Source organism: Mastomys coucha, unplaced genomic scaffold (genome assembly GCF_008632895.1).
Source record: "Mastomys coucha isolate ucsf_1 unplaced genomic scaffold, UCSF_Mcou_1 pScaffold1, whole genome shotgun sequence".
NCBI classification, from domain to species: Eukaryota; Metazoa; Chordata; class Mammalia; order Rodentia; family Muridae; genus Mastomys; species Mastomys coucha.
Genome location: NW_022196891.1, coordinates 84,893,418 through 84,915,665, shown reverse-complemented (window position 1 = coordinate 84,915,665; position 22,248 = coordinate 84,893,418). Strand labels below are relative to the sequence as shown.

General features: G+C 42.6%; 1 protein-coding gene across 6 annotated transcripts in view; it reads right to left on the bottom strand.

The window, feature by feature from the left end:
- Esrrg (estrogen related receptor gamma) overlaps positions 1-22,248 on the bottom strand; it is a 628,608-nt gene that overhangs the window by 428,947 nt on the left and 177,413 nt on the right. For 3 of the 6 annotated variants that reach the window (XM_031338245.1, XM_031338211.1, XM_031338234.1), the window contains exon 2: positions 9,370-9,460. The gene's annotated coding sequence lies outside the window, so the exon portion shown is untranslated. The remainder of the gene's footprint in view (positions 1-9,369; positions 9,461-22,248) is intronic. The other 3 variants (XM_031338220.1, XM_031338227.1, XM_031338254.1) reach the window with 1 other exon arrangement.

The following is a 22,248-nucleotide window of genomic DNA, read 5'->3' as shown; positions in this document are numbered from 1 at the left end:
GGGGGAACGACACCAAGACACGACATTAAGCCTATTAGACAATTTTCCATAAAAGCTGAATGAGAATGTTGGGCTCCATGCCCCATCTTCCTCTTCACCGATGCATTCAATTATAAAGATGCTCAGCCCAGGAGCCCTGTCCAAGCATACAGCTTGCCAACAATGTCATCACCCACTGTCCTCACCCTCCCTGAACACTACCCACACCCCTACTCATGCCCAAACATCTTCCTGACCTCATCCACATCCTCAGCTACTATGCAGCTCACGGGAGAGACCTTCCCTCTCCAAGTCCTCAGCAGCCCCTTGCCACCCACCGCCCCTCCCCAACACGCACACTTCTGAGATGCTGCCAAGTTCATTATGTAATCTTCCTTTATGACTCACATCCTCTCTGAGGAACCTTCCTCTGACTCATTTCTCCCTGTTCACACTCACCCTTTCCCCTTTCATCTTTAATCTCCCTTCTAATCTGTTTCCCTATAGACGGCCTTCAACATGGCTCTTTCCCACTTCATTCATACTGTCAACTCCGCTGCTCACCATGTCGGGATCCACTATCTGTCTGATGAGCATTTGTCACCTGTCCTTCTGAGTTCTCATTGGAATCGCTGTCTGCTCAAGCCCCCACCTCTGACGTCAGAGAACAACTTTACATTCTGACTCCATGGTTCTGTGGACCATGACCAGTCTGTCCCTACCTTCTCTGTACATGTATCCCTATCGACAGAAGTACCCACTATGCAGACTTTGTTAGGGAAAATAAAGAACTTCACTGTGATAAAGAAAGGACCAGCAAGCATAGTAAAATGCAGTTCTTACCTTTCCAGACCTGGTTAAGCTAGCTAACATATAGGGATAGATCGCAACAGGCTGAGGTGTCTCCAGCTAGGTATGAAACCACACTCAAGTGCCCCTCAGCAGCCAAATTCCCTCTTGCAAAACTGGACAGGAACAGCTGCAGAAAGGAGACATGTAAGGCAAGCCCTGGAGAATAGCTGAGGTGCTAGGAAGCCTGAAAGGGGGCCTGGTGGGCTGGTGGGGAGCTGGAAGTCAAAGACGGGGAAATCCACAAACCAGGAGTGAAAAAGGAAACACACAAGGCCCCCTAGGAATGGCTTTCTAAGCCAAAGGCTGGCAGCCAAAAGAAATACAACTTTTCTTTTTTCCTTCTTTCTTTTTCTTTTTCTTTTTTCCTTTTTTTCTTTTGCCAGATCATTGCCAAATTTGGGAAGATATGAAGAATCCACATGACTTCTGTAGGGATATTTGAATCATGAAGGCTCTGCCATTCTGGCTAGGGCCAGCATTGAGAACTGACTGCAAAAATGCAGACAATTGAGTGTACTTGGGATAAACAGCTATCAGCTGGTTCCAAGAAAGGAGTGGGATTTAATTTATTGTATATATTTAAGGAGTGCGATGTGTTCATTCAAAACAACTGTATAAGATTCATCTCAGCCTCTCTTCCCATTGCTATGATGAACTCTCCTGAGAACTGCAACGTAACGGAGAAAGGGTTTACTCTAACTCACTCACAATTCAAGGGCAGGGTCCATGCTGGAGGTGAAGTCAAGATGGCCGGAGCTTAAGGCAGCTGGTTAGATCATGTCATAATCAGGAAGCAGAGAATGACAGATGCCTGGGGCTGCTCATACAGTCTGGGATCCCAGCCAAGGAATGGAGCCTCCTACAGGAGATGGGTCTTTGCACATGAATGAAGCAACATAATCTCCCACAGGCTCATGCTGCCAAGTTGAACAATTAACCCTGACCATCACCACGAGGTGTAAAGATCAAATCCGGGTAAGTGGAATTTCCAGTTCCCTATCATTTCCTTGGGTCTGTAAGGATTTCTCTTCTGGAGATCTGGATGTCATGGATGACATGCACACTTCTCAAATTAAGATCCTATCCCCATTGGCTCCTCCCTAGTCATTTGGGGACAAGTGTCTCTTTTCCTTTATTGTTTAGCTTTACAAATTCCACTCTCTGCATTCTCTTTCCTTATGAGCTTTTCTTAGCCACAGAGACAACAATCATTTTTTGTGGCAAGTCTGAGGGGAAAAAAAAAAGAGCTACACATACGTCCCATTGATCCATCTCTTTAGTTTATTTTGGTGGTGCTGGGAGCTAGCTTCTTCTATACTGGAGCCAAGAACGCTAACACAGAACCAAATTCACCTGAGATGGATCTGCCCTGCTCTGGAAAGCTTACTGACTCTGAAGTGCTCAAGCTGGCCCGGCTGGCCATTTCCCTGAGCTAGAGTCATTAGAGTCCTTAGTCTTCACGAGCCCCAACTATGCCCTACCCTCCCAGAGAACCATCCCCTGAGTTCCCAAACCACTGAAAACATCCCTCAGGCCCTGACTACCCAATGCAGATATTTTTACACTATAAAACTCACATCTACAACTAGTCTACAACCTACAGGAATGAAGGGCCATATTGGGAAAATGTATATAAAAGACTGAAAATATGACACCATTTTTCTTTCTTTCAGGAGAAGCGGGGGAAAAGGGGGAGGGGATGAAATTACAAGCACCCACCTCAACATGCAACCATAGTTAACTACTATCCCACAATGAAAAGACATGCAATGCAAAATTAAAGGGTAAACCTAAAACAAGAGGACATTTATATAACACATTAAAGTTAATTATTTATTTGTGTGTGTGAAGGCAGCCTTCCACAGCACATGCGTAAAGGTCAGAGGACAATTGTTAGGAGTCAGTTCTCTGTCTTTTTGACGCGGGTTCAAATTCAGGCCATCCGACTGACATCAAATGCCTTTACTCTGGGGACCACCCCATCACCCAATAACATTGTTCTTAAAAGGACTTAGTATTCTTAGTATATAAAGATGTTTCAAAACTTAAGAAAAATTATAAGTAGTTTAATAGAAACAAGCTGGCCAGGCAATATCAACATGTAAATTAACAAAAAGGGTTCAAACGACCAATACAAATTATAAAACATATTCTGCTTAAGTAAAAAGTTTAAGGTGCAAATACAAATAGTTGAAGATATCACCTCCAAATAATAAACCAGCAAAATGTGTTTTAAAAGTGTGGATTGCTGGAAATGTTGATGGAAGTCTATTTTGTACAATTTCCTCAGGTTCACTGACAGATGTTTATAGAAGTGAGAGTATAGACTCATCTTTTGTTCAGAAGTCTTGTTTTGGATATCTATTCTTTTCCTATAATATCATACAAATAAAATATTTATCTAGCAGAATAGGAGAATCAATGAACGTAAATTAAAGGAGTTAAATAAGTTATAATGATCAAATTATATAGATCAACTTAGAAGGATCCTGCCTGTGGAGGCAAGCATCTGTTAGATCCCCCGGAACTGGCGTAATAGATGGTTGTGAGCCACCAAGTCAGTGCTGTGAATTGAAACTAGGTCCTCTGGAACCCACTGGCCATCTCTTAAAGCACCTCTACGAGAATGATAAATAATATCCCCTACCTACAAACTGCAAAATGTCAATCATTCAACAACTCTTCCCCATGAACTATTCATGATATTTCTCTGTCTATATCTCTTTTCCTTCTTTTCCATGCCCATTTTCCCTTACTGGTTTCATATCTTTTCCTGAAGTGTAGTTTCCGTAAAACTGTCTTTGCTAGCTCTGTCGCTGGGATGTCTAGCCTGGTCTGCCAAGGGCTTTCTCTAACCAGGGCTTTACTCTTCCTTAAGACCAATATGCAATGGCAGTTGTGTGGCTGAGATGCCTCACCAGTCCTAATCCCACACAACTCAGGGTCTCTTGGACACCTACTGTCCTTAGACTTGGGTCTTCTGTCTACTCACTTGAACCCAGTCTGCCTGCCTTTCAGTACCTTCTTCCAGGGCAACATGGCTTGCTCTTTTCCTGGCCAAGTCTTTCCAGCATCTGCAGAGAACCCATTCATTGAGCAGTTTAGTATCCTCACCACTGACTGCCTTCTGTACCATCCTATCTCCCAGCTGCAGGGTAGACTACATTTGCTTCACTGAGAGGTCAACTGGGGAAACTGTTAGAGTGTATGGTGTCTAGCTGAAACAGATTGATATTTCAACTCTAGTGTCTGCTGTCTCCCTTAGGTTAGAGAACAACTATTTCACCCACCACTAATCAGCACAACAAATGTCTTTTCATATGGTAAACACAGCCTACATGTGAATGGAAGAGATATTTCTGAATAGAAAATCAAAGCTCTTTTAACTAATTTTAGAACTCGCTTAAAAATATAGATTCCTTGCCGAAGTGGGTAGAATGGGCATAGGATACTCAAGCCCTTTGCCTTACCTTACACTCAGCAGTGAACATTTCCATCTTCCCATATGTTCAGTATCCACACATGCAAGTATCAGTTCTTTAGTGGTCAACTATTGACTGCCATACAACTTAATGCAACACCAACACAGTATAAACACACACACACATTATTCATACACCATATATACTACACCCATCACTACCATACCCATCATACACAGATAACACATCATACACACCCAAACACACACGTATACACACACACACACACACGTGCGCGCGCCTGAAGATTGCCACATAGCCTATAGGTTTAGGACTCAGCTCCACAGGAAGGAGTTGGTCCTTTAAACACCAGCCCAAAGTTGTTAGCTAACCAGAACTTTTGCTCATTAGAAATAAGAGCCTATTTTGAATCCTGTCTCTGATCTAAGTACTGTGCTAGGGCAGCTCACAGTACCCAGGAAAGTGCTTATCCCTGTGTGTTATACCAGTCAATGACATTACAAAGGTTACATGTGCAAAGAGCACAGAGCGCTATGTTCTGGTCCCCCGCCCTCCCAGGACTTCCATGTGCTCTCGGGACATCATATTTCCTGGCTTTCGTGGTGTCTCCACCAAGGAACTGTGATAGGTTATCAACTCTAGCTCCAGCTCCTCCTCCTACCTTGATGAGAGGTGGTGCTGAAAGCCCCTAGCCTCTGTCCACGGCCTTGTCTTTCTGGAGAGATGCTCTTGTCCAGGAGCCCAAAGGGTTACAGTCAGTCCTGCAAGAAATGCTCTCTCTCATCCAGTGGGAAATCCCAAGAATGGGTGCTGAGCTCAAACATGAATTCTTACCATCTATCACATTTCCCACAATCCCCTTGGACTCCTGCAACTTCTGTCAACAACTGAACTGAGGTATCACTAGCGGGAAAACAGGTTGACGTGCCAGGGCACAGTTTCTTAGGAGATGTTGTAAAGGCCTGCTCCCAGGGCTCTAATGCCCAGGAGCATTGTCAATAAAGAGGTTGACTACTTTATTAATGTGAAAGTAAGCATTTGGAGGTCCTTGCTGGCACATACTTAGAGGCCTTGAGAGTGCATACGCACACACACACACACACACACACACACACATACACACACACACACGCGCACATGATATATATATATATATATATATAAATATGTATGCTGCCAGATCATATTCTCACTACTTACATTTTTCATTTCTAAGAGTCATGGCTATATACTGAGAACTAATTTATCATAAAATTTTTCATGGAGTTTTGGGTGAAATTTTTGCCTAAGAAGAACTAATTAATGGCTTCCATTGTCCCCTGGAAATGTTGGCTCACACTAAACGTGCGAAGTCGAGCACTAGAGGCAGAGCTTGTAACACACACATCAGGATCAGCACTGCCATCCCACATCATTGCTGAAATCAGAGGAAGGATATCAAATCATCATTGCTGAAATCCATTTGTATTCCCAGGGCACGTATCCAGTGTGTCAGAGATTCACAGAGAGCCATTCTCAAGGGTTCCTGAAACATTCACGCTGCAGATAAGCCACACTCTCAGGCTCCAGTGCCCTGTGAGTGGGTCTTCCCGTTTTAATTGCCACTTAAGCTTGCCCCGAGAAAGACACATACTTTTCCCCCAACTGTCTATTTGGTAAAACATAGCTCAGATTTTGTTCCTGCAGAGCCAGCCTCAAGCCTTCTACTAATTCTCAGTCATAAGTAAACAACATTGACGAAGTCACTAAAGATGGAAACAATAAAAACAGCCAGGAAGGGCAGGAAAAAAAAAAAAAAAAGACTGCCAAGATATTCTGTCTCTGCTCGCCACGAAAGGTATTAAAATACCAATGATACAAAAATAGACCAGCAATTATTCTTAAGAGCTCGGGAGAGGAGAGCAGCCACTCCCAGACTTCAGGAGCTGGGCGGCTTGAAGGTCTCATTGATTACTTGATCAGTTGGTTGGTGAATGATTAGTCGTCAGGAGGATGGAATTAGTGACTAGGGGTCTGCCTCCTCTGAATAAAATGTGTAGTCTCCTCTCTCCCACCCCAGTGACAGATGATATCTGTTTCCTCCCATGAGTTTTGAATTTAGGAGCCACTGAAGCTCAGCAACACTATATTCTGGCTCAAATGAGCTGAAAATTGCATTCAATTTGAATTTCAAAACTGGAGGGGAGGAAGGGAGGGAAAAGCCCCTGAGCACCCATCAAGAATCCACGCGGTCGGTTCCCTTCTCCCTCCTGCTTCCCCACAACTCTGCCAGGCTGGGGACCCGAAGCCCAGGATGTGTTGCAGGACAAAGAGCATTGCTGGATTCCTGCCCAGTCTGAGTCTAAAAATAAACTTGTAAGACACAGGATCAAAGCAAACCTCACTTTTACGTACATGCATAATGCAGAATGCTACCCGCCAAACAAATAGATTTATTTATCTTTTCCAAACTCGAGCTGGCCTGATTTCTCCTTCCTCCTCCCCCCCCCCACCCCCGTTTCTTCTTTTTCTCGGATGTACTCTGGGAACAAGAAAGGTGTCTTTCTCTGGAAAACTTCACACAAGTAAATGATTTTCTAAATTTAATTCCTGGACAGGGAAGATGGTTCAGTGTAGGAAAATGATAACTGCCCAAGCGTGAAGACTTGAGTTTGAGTCACCAGCACGAATGTAAAACGTCAAGTACGGGAAACCTTAGTCATGGGGATATGGAGGCAAGAGGGTCCCCTGTCTTAAAAATATGGTAGAAGAAGACTGAAGAAGATTGCCTACAGTTACCTCTGGCTTCCATACAGACACCAAACATGGTGAATCCATTAGTACACACACACACACACACACACACACACACACACTCACATGCAGGTGCACTTGTGCATGCACATACACACACACATACATACACATGCACACACAACTAACATACAGGTACACTTCTGCATGAACATACACACACACATACATACACATGCACACATACACTCACATGCAGGTACAGACACACATACACACATGCATGCATACACACACATATGCACACACACATGCACACACACATAGACATGCACATACACATAAGCACACACACATGCACACACACACATGCAGGTACACACACGCACGTGCACACACACATACACACATATGCACACATATACATACATGTACACATACATACACACATACACACATACACTCACACTCACATGCAGGTACACACATACACACACATCCACACAACCACATGCAGATACACACATGTGTGTGTGCACACACATACACACATGCACACATATACACACATGCACACATGCATGCACACACACATACACACATACTCACACACACATATACCTACACTCACACTCACATGCAGGTACACACACACACACACACACACACCATTTATTTCTCTGCAGTTAACTAGAAGATCTCTTTCCATGATTTCTCCACGCTTACATACATGCCTCACATTAAATAGACATGTTATCTAAAGTCCACTGAGGAGCCACTGATGATCCCTCAAATGGTCAGATTTGAGAATCTCTAAGAGAACTACTATTTAAAGCAATTTTGTGGCAAATACTTTATAAAAGCCAGCCTACTTTTCATGTGCAAATAATTGGTCCTTTTAGTAGGAACATAGCAAGCATGAATTTGAAGCACACACGAGCTTTCTGAAACAATACCTATAATTTCAGACAAGTAGATTTAAGTGCAAAATAAATTTTGAAATAAAAAAAAGATACTACACCACGCAACATATCATACCTCAGACTCATGGGATGGAAGAGTCTGGCATCAGAACTCCCTTTCAGGAATTTGACCTGAGGTAACAAAGCTGGGGCTCCCTTCATTCCTAGCTGCTTCTAAGAACTGAAACCTATTTTCCCACCCCTGAAACATTGCCAACTTGTGAATGAAACAAACTCAGGCCTTTTGTGAAAGGAATTTCAGTTTGAAAGTGCCATTTTTTACACTGAAGCCAAAACCTGTTGATTGTCTTCTGAAGTCTGCCATGCCCAGCAGGCTCGGGAGCGAACACCTTAGAGAACAAGGACAGAGTGGGCGCTCACTTCTGCAGAAGCACTCCTTTCTTAGACCTTACTACAGGTGCTCAGCAGGGACTCAGAGGCAGGGGTCCCATTGCTGCTTCTTCCTAGAGTGAGTGGTAGTGTTCTGCCTACCTCAGGTCTACCTATGTGGGTAGACTCTGAAAGAAATTGGTCCCCAAGCAATCCCCGAGAGCCTCCAGGGGCGACCATCGCAGTGTGGTTCACAGGACCAAGTGAAGGAAGGCACTGTGCCCAGAACACCAGCCGAGAAATGGATGAGACCTGAGACATCTATGGTGTTCCTTCGAAAAATGAAGTGAAATAAACTCAACATTTATGTATGGAAATAAGAGAGCCTTCAATAGATAATGAGTCTGTACTTAAGTTTATAGTCAGAGCTTTGCCTACTGCAAACACAGGACAAGATGCACAGAAAGGTAATACTTGGTATTCTACCAAAATACAGAATTCAGAAACACGCTGACCTAGCCAACCACATTTTTTACAGGTCAGCATAACTCATTAGTGCAATGAGGGCACAGCCTCGCCAAAGAACCTCATGGTTCCTGTCACCCCCATGCAGTGACATCTACCCATCAGCACCTGCCACCAAAGAAGCACTCGGAGAACATTCAGATGCTGCTTTGGAGTTAGGCACCACGGTGATGATCACAATCTGGCACTTTGGTGACAGGCAGGACAGATCTCTGTGAGCTTGAGGCCAGCCTGATCTATGTAAGGACTTCAGAGCCAGCCAAGAGACTACACAGTGAGACGAGGTTACATAGTGAAACCCTACCTTTTTTAAAATAAATAAATGAATGCTGCTCTTATATTTTAAAAGACAAAACAAGGAAAGCCTCGGAGCTTCCCGTTGACCGTAGTCTTGGTTATAAACTAAACTCTCACAGACACAACACAACATAATGGACGAAGGTGTCCAGGGGCTGCTTTACCCTCGGGTGCGTAGCATGGGGCACAGCATCACACAGATCTTCAGCGAACACAGACATCCCCCAGGCTCATGGGGAGGACCTTACCTTTCCAGCTGCAGCAGTGTTAGTATAGGATGCTTTCCTTACATCTTCATCACTTCAGACTGCTTCGTGGATGAACCAGCAAGTAGCTCTACTGTGATGGAGGCAAGAGTCCAATCCAAAAGAGGAAGAAAAAAAAAAAAACAGGAAAAAGTGAGGTCACTTTTTTTTTGGCCACTGCATTTAATAAAATTCCCCAGGCAATAGAGTTAAGCACACATTAATAACTATAATAGTATGCTGAGCCTTTAGCAAGGCTTTGATTTTCCTACATGTACCATTAGGACTGTATTAACACTCCAACAAAGGGCTAGTCCTCAATCTTATTTTACCTTTCCTTTTTTTTTTTTTTCAGTTTCCTTGGACTTATTAATCTTCTAGTCCTCTCTTATGTATGGTGAATGTACCAGCAAAGATTTCAAAGCATTTCCCACTATCACACCCACATGTAGATTTTAGAAGAAGAATAACAAAACAAAAAATGTTTTTCCAAGACCAATAGACTCACTAGACATCAGCCTGAAAATTGCATGCATTTCTCCACACTTTGCTTATTTGGGAATGGACAGAAAAGCACAAGTTTTCAAAATAACTTCTCAGTTGGTTTTAACCAAAAGTGCACAAAAGCTGCTTCTCCAAGTATGTCAGTCAAAGGAAGCTGGTAGGTCAGATCCCTCTAAATTTCTTGTATTCTCTAATTTTAAAATGTAAGACTGTTACATAGGACTTGGCCCTTTTCGCATCATTACGTAACGTCACACACAAGGGCCATTCTGAACAACAGTGATGTAGACTTACACCTAATGGAAGGGACATGGAAAAGGTCATAACTGACAGGTGACTGGCTGGGGTCCGGCCTGACACAGTGATCTATGTAATCGGTACAGGACAGTTAAGTAGCCAGATGGCACTGGGCTGTTTTCCATGACACTCTTTAGGAGATGGCTGTGCTAACTATATAGACCTTAGGAGGGAACACTTCAAGGGGATGTCTGTATTGCCTTCAGAAAACAGCTAAAGTCTGGGACACCTTTAGGCACATGGTCTTCCACCACCCCACCCTGCGCCCCGTGCCTGTCTGCTCCTTCAGGCATCCTTGGCCATGATGGAGTTAAAAGTACAGTGCATGACAAGTGATCGAGATTGAAGCGTCCACCTCCCAGGCTCCTAAGGCCCTGAGGCTGTAAAATACCCAGTTGGAAGTATACTTTATTTGCTTTGAGAAAGTATTGGGGTATTGGAAAACAACGGTGTGATGTTGAAACAATTTATTTTTGGGTAGAATGAGAGCCGAAGATCGACTAGGACCAGAGAAGAGGAAGGGGGTCTGCTGTAGGTTTGGAATTTGACAGGGAATAGAGTCAATAAAGGAGGCTGCTTGGCAGAGAAAACTGGAGTGTTTGCAGTATACGCATGAATGAGACAGGATGCAGGAAAACACGGCTGTGAAGATCCAACCCTATTTATTTTCCAAGATTGTGAGCACAGGAGGCCTGTTGAAAAGCTGTAATTTGTGTGAGAGTAAAGAAACATTAGGAAAGATCCTACCCAAATGGCACAGCAGAGTTGGGAGCCTGGGGAAGCTCATTTGGATTTGTGCTTTTAAAGAAAGCTGAGGGATAGAGGGAACATGGGACAGGTTCTAATCTGAGCAGTTATGTTGTTGTCTGAACACATGGCTGTGACCAACATGACTGCTGAGTTCAAGGCAACATTGAAAATGTGTTACTTGAGACAGTGAGATGGCTCATGGGTACAGACTCTTGTCAGGCAAGCCTGGTGACCAGAATGTATATGAAGGTGGAAGGAACAAAGTGACTAGACAAAGCTGCCTCATGCCCACACACAAACACTTCTCTCCTTCCCTCCCTCCTGTTTCTCATCTACACACAAATAATAGTAATATGATAATGATAATAGAAACAATATTTTAATTTTTAGATAAAATGCATTATTTGTCTAGAATAGGGACTATTATGGGGAGAAAGGAAAGAGTATGAAGGATAAAATGGGGTAATAGAGAGTTGAATATGATCCAAGAACACACATACACACATACACACACACACACACACACACATATATATGAAAATATCATTTTGTTGATATAAATTAAAAGGTGTTAAACAAAACAAAGTGAATTATTTGTCAAGCCTCATATCTGAGATTGGCAAAAATTCAAAACAATTATAAAGATGACTTTGGGAACCAGTTATTGGATTCCATGTACCCAAGGTCTCTAAGTGAGAAAAGATGACAGATAGAAAGATGTGGTATTAATTCCTATATCTTCTATGATAGCTACTTAATAAAATAAATAAATAAATCCTGGATTTAGGGGTGGTAATTAACCAAGATGAACAATTTCTTAATAAAAATGTGAATAATATATTGAAGGGTAGTAAAAACAATTTTAGAATTTCAGTTGCAAAGGCTACGGGTGTAGCTCAATGAGTAGATTGTTGGCCTAACATACACAGAGAGCTGGGTTCCATTCTCATTACCACATAAACTGAGCATGGTAGCACATGGCTGCAACCTCAGTACTCAGAAGGTGGATGGAACAGGCTTCAGCTTTCAAGGTCAGAGTCAGTTATACAGCAAATTCAAAGCCAGCCTGAGTTACATGCTCGCATGCCTCAAAAACTAGGAGAAAAAATTTGGTGAGAAAATCAGTGAGGGAGATGATTTCTGTGGATAACCTAGAATGTTCATGACTACTCACTCTGTGGATAACCTAGAACACTCAACCTAGAACACTCATATGACTATGCATTCTGTGGGTAACCTAGAACATTCACTACCACACATTCTATGAGTAACCTAGAACTCTCACACTCATTCTGTGAGTAACCTAGAACACCCACATGACTATTCATTCTGTAGAAAACCTAGAACATTCGAATGGCTATTCATTCTGTGGGTAACCTAGAACACTCACATGACTACTCATTCTGTAGATAGGCTAGAACACTCAGTATCACTCAATCTGTGGGTAACTTAGAACACTCACTACCACTTATTCCATGGATAACCTAGAACACTCCCTAGAATACTCACTGCCACTTATTCTATGAGTGACCTACAACACTCACTGCCACTCATTCTATGAGTGACCTAGAACACTCACTGCCATTCATTCTGTGAGTAACCTAGAATGCTCATGAGCACTTATGTCAGCTGGTTTCCTGAATCTCAAACAATAAGAAAACGTAGATGGGAACACACCAGCTTTATAAACTGGGAATTACTTGTACCTAGTCAATTCTTGAGATTGGAAGTATGAGCTGACAACACAGAAGTAATTCTGGGAACCAGATGTGGTGGCTTGGATGTATATTGTACAGGGGACAACTTTCACATTCCTCCTAGTATGAATAGCAGCACTCCACTCTGGTTGTGACATGTAAGGGTTGGGGATCAGGCATCATGATTGATCCCCCATCCCACAGAATACTTTTATATTATATAGAGATATAAACTATCACAAAGCCACTGACCCCTGGGCAATGGAATTTCTTATACGATCTCCTCTTTTACCCTATACTACCCTTTGCAGGCACCTCTTCATTTTTCTAGGCACTTCCTTTGACAGAGAAGTACTACTTTGCCTTCAGAGGGCAAAAGTTGATGCTAAATTCCTAGTCTGTGCTAAGAATGGACATTTAAGAGAGAGAAAAGAGAGAGAGAGAGAGAAAGCATTGGGTATATCATAGTCCTGACATCATTGGCAATACCATCAAAGACAACATTCTTTTTTTTTTCTTTTTTGGTTTTCCGAGACAGGGTTTCTCTGTGTAGCCCCGGCTGTCCTGGAACTCACTCTGTAGACCAAGCTGGCCTCGAACTCAGAAATCTGCCTACCTCTGCCTCCCAAGTGCTGGGATTAAAGGCGTGTGCCATCACCGCCTGGCCAAAGACAACATTCTTATCCTTGGGGAAACCTCCATGTTCAATCCATCTTACTTCGCTAAGTAGCCTTGGAACCTACTTCCGCTCAGGTTTGAGCTATCAGTTCATGTACCGTCAAGACCAGCAAATGAACGGCACAATCAAAGATGCCCTGAAAGAGGAAGTTCCTGTTGTTGCCCTACTCCCTCTGCACAGAAACTTAGCACAGAGTAAGACAGCAGGGGCCAGCTGCAGTGTCTCAGCTTTCTGAACTTCCCGTCAGGTGTTCATGTGGGTCTGAAGTATTTGGTTAATTGAGGATTTGACAGGGTGGGAGGCAGTTCCATAACCACCATTAATGAGAAGGGTTAATACTGGCAAATGCAGGGTGTAGGCAGGAGCTACTGTTAACTGGGAAAGCAAAAAGGACTTCAGTGTCCCCCAGGAAACTATCTCTAGCAAGGGAAAATGAATGTGATAATCTCCATGGTCAGCAACTGAGCTGGTTTTAGGGTGGCTAATAAGATATACCATGAAAGAGGAAATAGAAAATCCCCCTCAGTGTGAGTGAGTTCAAACTCAGGATTCCGGGTTCAGCCTTCCTAGCATCAGATCCCTCCCAAATTCAACAAGGCAGATAAGTAAATTCGGTGCAGTTTCTAACAGAGACACTTCATTCATTCTCTTGTGGATGAAGACAGGATTTTCGAAGTATGTGATTTCTTCAATAACTCAGCCAAAATCCTCGGGTCTAACACTGTCAAACATTCCTCTTAGACTTTATCTCTGAGTTGTAGAAGCCTGAGAGGAAGAAGGCAAAACATCAAGGGAGGAAAAAAAAAAAAACCTAACTGAATGACTAAAGAAACCATGGGAAGGAATGGGATGGAAAATTGCTCTTTCTGTGCACAACAGATTAAGATGTTTTGAGCAGCCTAAGTGGAATAGGGTACGTCTCCTGCCTTCTCATGCCCTACAAAGTAGAAGGCCTGTCAGTGTGTGTGTGAGTGTGTGTGTGTGTGTGTGTGTGTGTGAGTGTCTGTGTGTGAGTGTGTGTAAAGTAGAAGGCCTGTGAGTGTGTGTGTGAGTGTGTATGTGAGTGTGTGTGTGTGTGTGTGTGAGAGAGAGAGAGAGAGAGAGAGAAAGAGAGAGAGAGAGAGAGAGAGAGAGAGATCAACTCAAGACCACCCTGTAACTTTTCCAAACCTTGAACAACTGCAAGGGAGATAAGATGGAAGGAAGCCTCTCCAGCTCTTGGGGGAAAACACAAAGTACCCCACTTCCTTGGAGCCTTCCGGGACAGCTGGAGATGGGCAGGGCTACGCTGACCCCCACTTTCAGGGTAATGTGATACTCGTGGAAAATTATACTGCAAATTCTTAGGGACAATTTTTAAATCCCCTATTTTTTTTTTTTAAAAAAATATATATATATATTTCCAACAAACGAACAGAAGGTGACACAGCATCATTTGCTAATTATTTCTGCTGATTAATTAAGAGCTTTTTTAATTGCATCCACTTACAACAAACAGCTTCCTGTATAATCTCTAACAAAGCAGAATGATGTGGAAGAAAAATTGAGAGATGCTGAGTACCAGGTACTGCCCAAATCCTTGTGGTAGATGGCATCATCTGTTCCATCAAGGAGGTAAAAAGGGGTGGGCAATGCGGTTTTTTTTTTTTTTTTTAACAAACATGGGGAGCAGAGAGTGCTAAGGAGGAATTGTGGGGAGGAAGGAGGCAGCTGCTCTATTGGTTCCTATTTTCAGAATTTCCTTCAAGCTGGCTCGGATTGAGAGCCATCAATTATTTAAAAGGTGTAACATGATGCTTCCTTTGTTGAAGCAAATCAGCGAGCAGACCCCGAGAGAAAATAAAAGATGAATTAGGAAGAATTTATTAGTGTGCTTGAAGAAAACAAAGATTTAACTATTAGGAATGACTTCTGGAGAGGGCTCAGCTTCTGTCTCCCCCAGATCCACAGACCTTTTCTTCCAGACTTTTCCTAGCCTGTTTGTTATTTTCCACTGTAGATCACACGGAGAGGGGGGTCGGATGAATCATCCCCTAAACTTCTCCTTTCTTTGCAGACTCTGGCTTGATGTATGGTCTTCATTTAAATTACAAATACACTAATCTGCACTGCTGTTTACCAAGTAGCATTTTAAATGAAAGATACAAGAAATGGCATCACTCACGTTTAAAAAATGACTTTAGACTCAAGACCTAAAGGAAGAAAAAAAAGAAAGAAAGAAAGAAAGAAAGAAAGAAAGAAAGAAAGAAAGAAAGAAAGAAAGAAGCCGGGGTACTGGGGCTTCTGTGGCCGCTCCGCTTCAGCCGGTGGATGAAATTCAATTACTGGACTTTATACTCGGGGCACTGTGACTGCAGGGCTGATCCAGAGCCAGTTCACCACGCCCTAACTCTGATATTTGGGGGTGGGGTTGGAGGCAGTTAAGAAAAAGTAAACAAACAGACCTGAGGAAAGTTAGTTCTATGGTACTCTTCACAATCATGAGAAAATCTGAAAACCTTCACCCTGGGACCGTTCCTTACCATCTACTTCACTGGCTGATATCACTCAGTTTCCATGGACTCCAAAGATATAACACATAGCCTAACATGAACTTAAAACCAAGCGGAACCAGTAAGTCACAGGTCTGTATGGTCTTTAGGGCTCTTTCTGTTTCAAACGCACAGAACAGGATCTCCAGGTTCTCAACAGGACGCTCTCCATAGAACACAAAGCCACATGGATCTCCTACAAAAGCCTCTAGACCTTGACAGTGCAGAGCAGACCTATGCTACTGTTCAGTTGAGAGCTGAGAGTCCCATTGAATTTGAGAGATACGGTAAAAAACACACACACACATTTGGGGCCCCCAGGGTGCAGCCCAGTGGCCGAGCACACGTTAAGCATGCATGAGGGGGTTGTCCCAGGGTTTGTGGTAATGATCCCTGCACAGCAAAAGCAAGGTGACTGAAGTCCAGTGCACTAAGGGGCCTCCTGGGCCATCTGGAACAACAGTAAGCACATGGCATGGATGGGGCAAGAGCTCATCAAACTGTTCATCTTGTCGGGGTATAGATTATCACAGGGATACATCTCTTTGATGCCTGAATTGCCAGCTCCATGACTCAACACTCTCCCTAATGGTTTTCTGTCCTCAATAGATACAACGTATCTAGGGATGAGTGCTGGCTACCTTCGGGGAGGCAGAGAAAGCAGGTCTGACCCTGGTTTCTTCCTCACATACTGACTTTATTTCCTCCCAGGTTCTCTATTGTGGTGTCCACTCCAATCAGGACACTGAGTCACCTCCGCAGCCCTGCAGGCCAGGGTGATGTTTATTCTTTCTCCTCCAGCTACGACGTCACCTAAGTGAGATGTCCCAATTTAGAATCATTTCCACGTAAGAAGTAGATGAGGGATCCAAACCATATGCTCTACAACTTCTCAAGGAAATTAACTATAAAGACAGTATCGATGTTATACAATTAAAATGAGAGCTCTTAACATATTTAATTTCCCCCTGACCTGACTTCCCTCAGTCATTACGGACAAAAAGTATGAATTCATAATTTGCAAATAGCCCTGGGTCTTTTAATATATTCTGGGAGGAACTAAGGCACCCGTGCATATGAGCAGGCACACACATACATTTGAGCATACGTGTTTCTTTATCAAGGGCAAAAATAATACTGAATGTAGAGATGAGAGCTCATTCCAGGTTGTTGAAAATGTAGGCTCTGCAGCATATTTTAAGTGCATAAATCCATATCTTTCCATAACACTTATAATGGGAGGAGGTGGGGAGTAAGAAGAAAGGAGGGGAGAGAAGGAGAAGGAAAAGAAGAAAGGAGGGGTGAAACCAGGGAAGAAGGAAAGTAGGAGGGAGGGAGGGAGAGGAGGGAAGGAAAGATGGAGGGAGAGAAGTGGGAGAGGAGGAAGAGAGGTAGGAAGAGAAGTGGGAGACAAGGGAGAGAGGGAGGGGGGAAGGAAGGATGGAGCAGAGGGAGGGAGAGAGGTAGGGAGAGAGAGACGGATAGAGAGGAGGGGAAGAGGGGAGGAGAAAGGGAGGGAGGGAAGGAAATTAAGGAGCTTGTCTCAACCTTTCCACATTATTTACTATATAAGACATCTTATGTTTTCCCCCTTATAAACTTGCATAAGGCATCTATTTGGAGGTGTTTGGGATTGTTGTGTTTTTAAAATTTTAACAATCATAGCTCTGAAGCTTAATCACTTGTATGTGTTAGAAAACCAGATGGTTCAAGTGGGCGTTTGTTTACAAGCTCCTTGCATAAGGATTTTAGCTTCTTTTCAGACCAAAGCTGAGTATTTTAGCTCAGAAGAGAGGCAATAAAGAATAATGAAGAAAACCCGTCCTAGATTTCACTGGTCCCTGGATCTCTGCCTCTCCTCTGCCACTGTGTCACCAACTTTTCCAGAGGAGTATGTGAGGATAGAACAGTGCACTCCGGATTCCTTAGGAAACTCTGTCCCACTTTGGGGGGCAGACTAGGTGTCTGTTCACCCTGGGCTCGGCTTCAACATTGTTCCCCATGCCATCTGTGGACCACTGGAAACAAAGGTATTCTGCCTTCCCAGCGGTATTACTGGCTGTGTGTTCAGCCTGAAGAATGCAATGCTCACCACTTCCTGCACTTGAGTAGATCCAAGCAACGACGCTCATCTCAACTCTCTCCTTCTAGGAAGAGATGAAACCAAAGAAAGAAGGCATTCCTGAGGTTTCCCCATCCTTGATTCCTACCACCGCCAGGAGACACTGCCTGCAAACACATGGAAGCCTTGGGTTGCTCACTGAGAAATCCTACACACACAGCAGAAACCCGGCAGGAGCAGAAAGGGTGTAGGCGAGGCACAAACCTTCAAAATTTCTTTGTAGTTTGTGTATTTCTTATTCTCTAGGCAAGAAATCGCTTTTGCTTATCTCCTGACCATTCTACTGAAACAGTATCTTTCAGTTAAAACCAAGGTGCCCATCACCTACACTGTGTCATTTTCAGCAATATAAGGTGGCTCAGCATACTGGGAGTGCCTGGTGTCTGTCCTAGGTAGTCTTCTGTCTTTATGATAAAGACCCTGATAAAAGCAACTTGGAGGAGGAGAGGGATTCTCTCAGCCTAACAGGTCATAGTTCCTTATGGAGGGAAGCAGAGGCAGGAACTCAAGGCAGGAACTGATGCAGAAACCACAGAGGTCTCTACTCACAAGTGTGCTCTCTTGGGTTGGTTCAGCTACCTTTCATATCCAGCCCAGGCTTGCATACCCTGGGATGGCACTGTTCACAGAGGGCTGGGCCCTCCTCCATCAATTGAAGGAGTTAGCAATGAAGGCAATGCCCACAGACCAATCCGATGGAGACAAATCCTTGTTTGAGATTTCTTCCTCCTGAGTGTGTCTAGATTTCTATTTGACTAAAATGTTATGACACGGTCTATCCTTTAATGTCACCTGGATTTATCTCTCACTCATCACCAGCCAAAAAAATTCCCAGGATAAAGATATTTGAGCGAAATACGCGAAGAAGTTCCGTGGATATGTCGGCATGCCGATGAACTCTGTGCCACATTCAGTAGCAAATAGAAAGAAGGCACAGGGCCATGGAAATACATTTGATCACCACAAGATGTATTTCATTTTTCTTTTGTTCACTCCAGAGGACATTAGCTTTTTTATAATTGTAGGATTATTTCCACAAATTTGATACAATCTGACAGTGTCTTTAGGATAAAGATATACCATGTTTACCATAACTATCAGCCCCATTGTTCCTTGGGTTTTACAACTATGGATCCCACTCACCCCACAGCAAAAGATCTCAGAAAAAAAAAAAAAAACCTGTCCTGACACGCACAGACTTCTTTTCATTTTCCCTAACAAGTTCAGTCCAACAATTCCTGCAATATTCATCTATTACTTAATATATAAATAATCTAAAGACAATAAATAGCATGCCATTTTCTAAACCATTTGAGGATCTTGGAATCTGTGTATCTGTAGGCCTCTCAATCTCTATGAATATCAAGGGACAACTAGAGTCACCCAGAAGATAGCATGCATCCATGAAGCTGGTACAAAACTAAGACATGCTGAAGAAATGAAGAGATGATCTAGCAGACATGACCATCTACTTCCAGTTTTAGTGATCTAAGAACTTAGCTAAAAACATCTATACAGCACCACATTATGAACACCTAAGTGAATTACCATATTCATGATTTATATGTCGGTTTCCTCTGATTTCTGAAGTAAAATTGACGAGAGAACCTTCTTGTTGTTTATTGCCTTTAATAAAGGAGAGTGTATCTGGTGAAACACAGTCTTGAAATACTGTCTTGATTTTCAACAAAAAGAAATTAGGTTTACTCGTGTATGGCAACACCATCCCCCATGCAGGAATCAATCCTCAAATATAAGTGCTCAAAGAACCAGTGAATAACAGTAAGCTTCCTGCCCACGTGAAGCCAGGGTTTGAACACGGAATATAGAACATATGCTCAATGTCTACTGAGAAACCATCCCTCGCTATTCCAGGCGATGATTATTAGTTAAGAAACAGGCTGTTTTACAACTATTGAAGATATTCATCATGTGACCTAAATTAGATGGGAATATATCCAAGAAAAGTGCAACCAAAGCCTACAAGATAAATATCTGCTTAAGGATAAAATCAGCAAGAGTTCCCGAGTACAGGAATTAGAAACAGGTATTCCATTATTTATCTTGGCTTTGTGTTTCTATCATATATGTTTTTAAGGTATAGAATCTATTTCTCTCACATATGTATTCCTTAGAAATTTATTTTATCTTTATGGAAGTTTGGCCTTTATGTATGTCTGTACACCACATGCATGTAATGTTCACAGAAGCCAGAAGAGGGCATCAGATCCCTTGAAGCTGGAGTTATAGCTCCTTGTGAGCCTCTGTGTGGATGCTGAAAATTGAACCCAGGTCCTCTGGAAGAATGGCCTGTGCTCTTAATTGCTGAGCCATCTCTCCAGCCTCTGATAATATGTGTTTTTATTGTATGGAACCTTCACATAATGAAGGATCAGAAATAGACTTTCACGGAACGCTGACCATGGGATCAAGTTTAAAGTTAGTGGTCACAGGAAATGAGAATGCTTAAAACTGAGACATGCGTCCCTCTAACTGTACCCCTCGGACAGACACCATGCCTGGATCTGTGCACACAGAGCACTCCCAACTCTGAAGCTCAAATGCGGTGCACACGAGTTATTCGGGGACTTAGATAATGTGCCAAGTGTCAATAGTGACATTCCTATTGATAGCCCAATAAACCACACTTTGAACAATACTAGCAATGCTAGGCTCAGGTAACACTCCTGATATTACCTGCCTACAGATATATAGCTCTGAGCATAGTTTACAGCACGGAACATAAACACAAATCTGGTGATTCAAATAAATCAGCCTCCTGACTGCTTAGAAACGTACTGCCAAGATGGGCTTTATGCATTACACAATGGAGCAGAAGGCAGTGGTATATATTTAAAATTTCCATTTTTAAGCTGTCACTCAAAAACTTTTCGTACTTTTCTTTTAGCTTATTGATCTTTCTGGCTCGTGATGAGACTTCAGCTGCTTGGTCGGCTGCTTTTAGCTCTGCTTCTTATTAAGAGCTAAATCGGGAATCACAAAATGCTACTAATTTGGCAGCTTTCGGTAGAAATGAAAGCTAAAAACAGCACCAAGATAGTACAGCCCTTATGTGTTATTGCCCCAGAATCCTGGATTTAACTACTATGAGCATAATAATGGGTGCGACCAAACCGGATCACTATGCAGCTATGATAAAATAAAAGCTTGTATTAAGAATGCCAGATCAACTATCTGATCCTTGCTAAACTTTTTTGCATGAGAATATATATTTGTATATATGCTTGCATACACACACATATACATGCATTCATATATACATGCATGAATATACACATGCCATATATATGCATTTACATGATTATACATATGGATATACATGTAATGTATATACACATATATGTACATATACACACATATATACTATGCACATACACATGAATGTATGTGCATATGAGTACAGGCATATATTTGTGCATATACACATTGATACATGCATGTACATTCTCATATGTATACAGACATATATACATGCATACATATATAAACACATATTCATGCATACATATGTGCATATATACATGTGTACAGTGCATATACAGACATGTGCACATGTATATAAACATGCATATATCATGCATATACACATGTACACATGTGCTCAGATAGTGTTCTTCCTTTTATATTCCCTTTCTTTAACATACAAAGAAACATTCATTCTTAGTTCCTTTTTCATTTTTCAATTTATCATTCTACTTTTTTTTTATTTAACATGGGGGTGCACATCATTCCACATGTGTAGAGGTCAGAGGACAACTAACTTTCAGTTCTCTTCCTACTATGGAGGTGGGTCCTGGGGCTCAAACTTGAGTTGTCAGGCTTGGTGTCTGTTAGGTTCTGGGGCATCTGTGCTCTCTTGCTGACCCCATCCTCCGTTTAATGCTTTGGCCTCTCTCTCTCTCTGTCTCTCTCTGTCTCTCTCTCTCTCTCTCTGTGTCTCTCTCTCTGTCTCTCTCTGTCTCTCTCTGTCTCTCTCTGTCTCTCTCTGTCTCTGTCTCTCTCTGTCTCTTTGTTTCTCTCTCTCTGTCTCTGTCTCTCTGTCTCTCTTTTTCTCTCTCTGTCTGTCTGTCTGTCTCTCTCTCTCCCCCTCTCTCAAATATAACATTGCAACAAAACAACCAAGCAAGACTAGCAGAACAGCTATGTAATTGGCCAAACCTAACCAATCATTGTGTTTCCCATACCCACAGTGTTCTTTGGGTGGCCAATTGTACATCACAATGACAAAGCTTTCATCACAATGACAAAGCTTACATCACAATGACAATGCTTTCATCACAA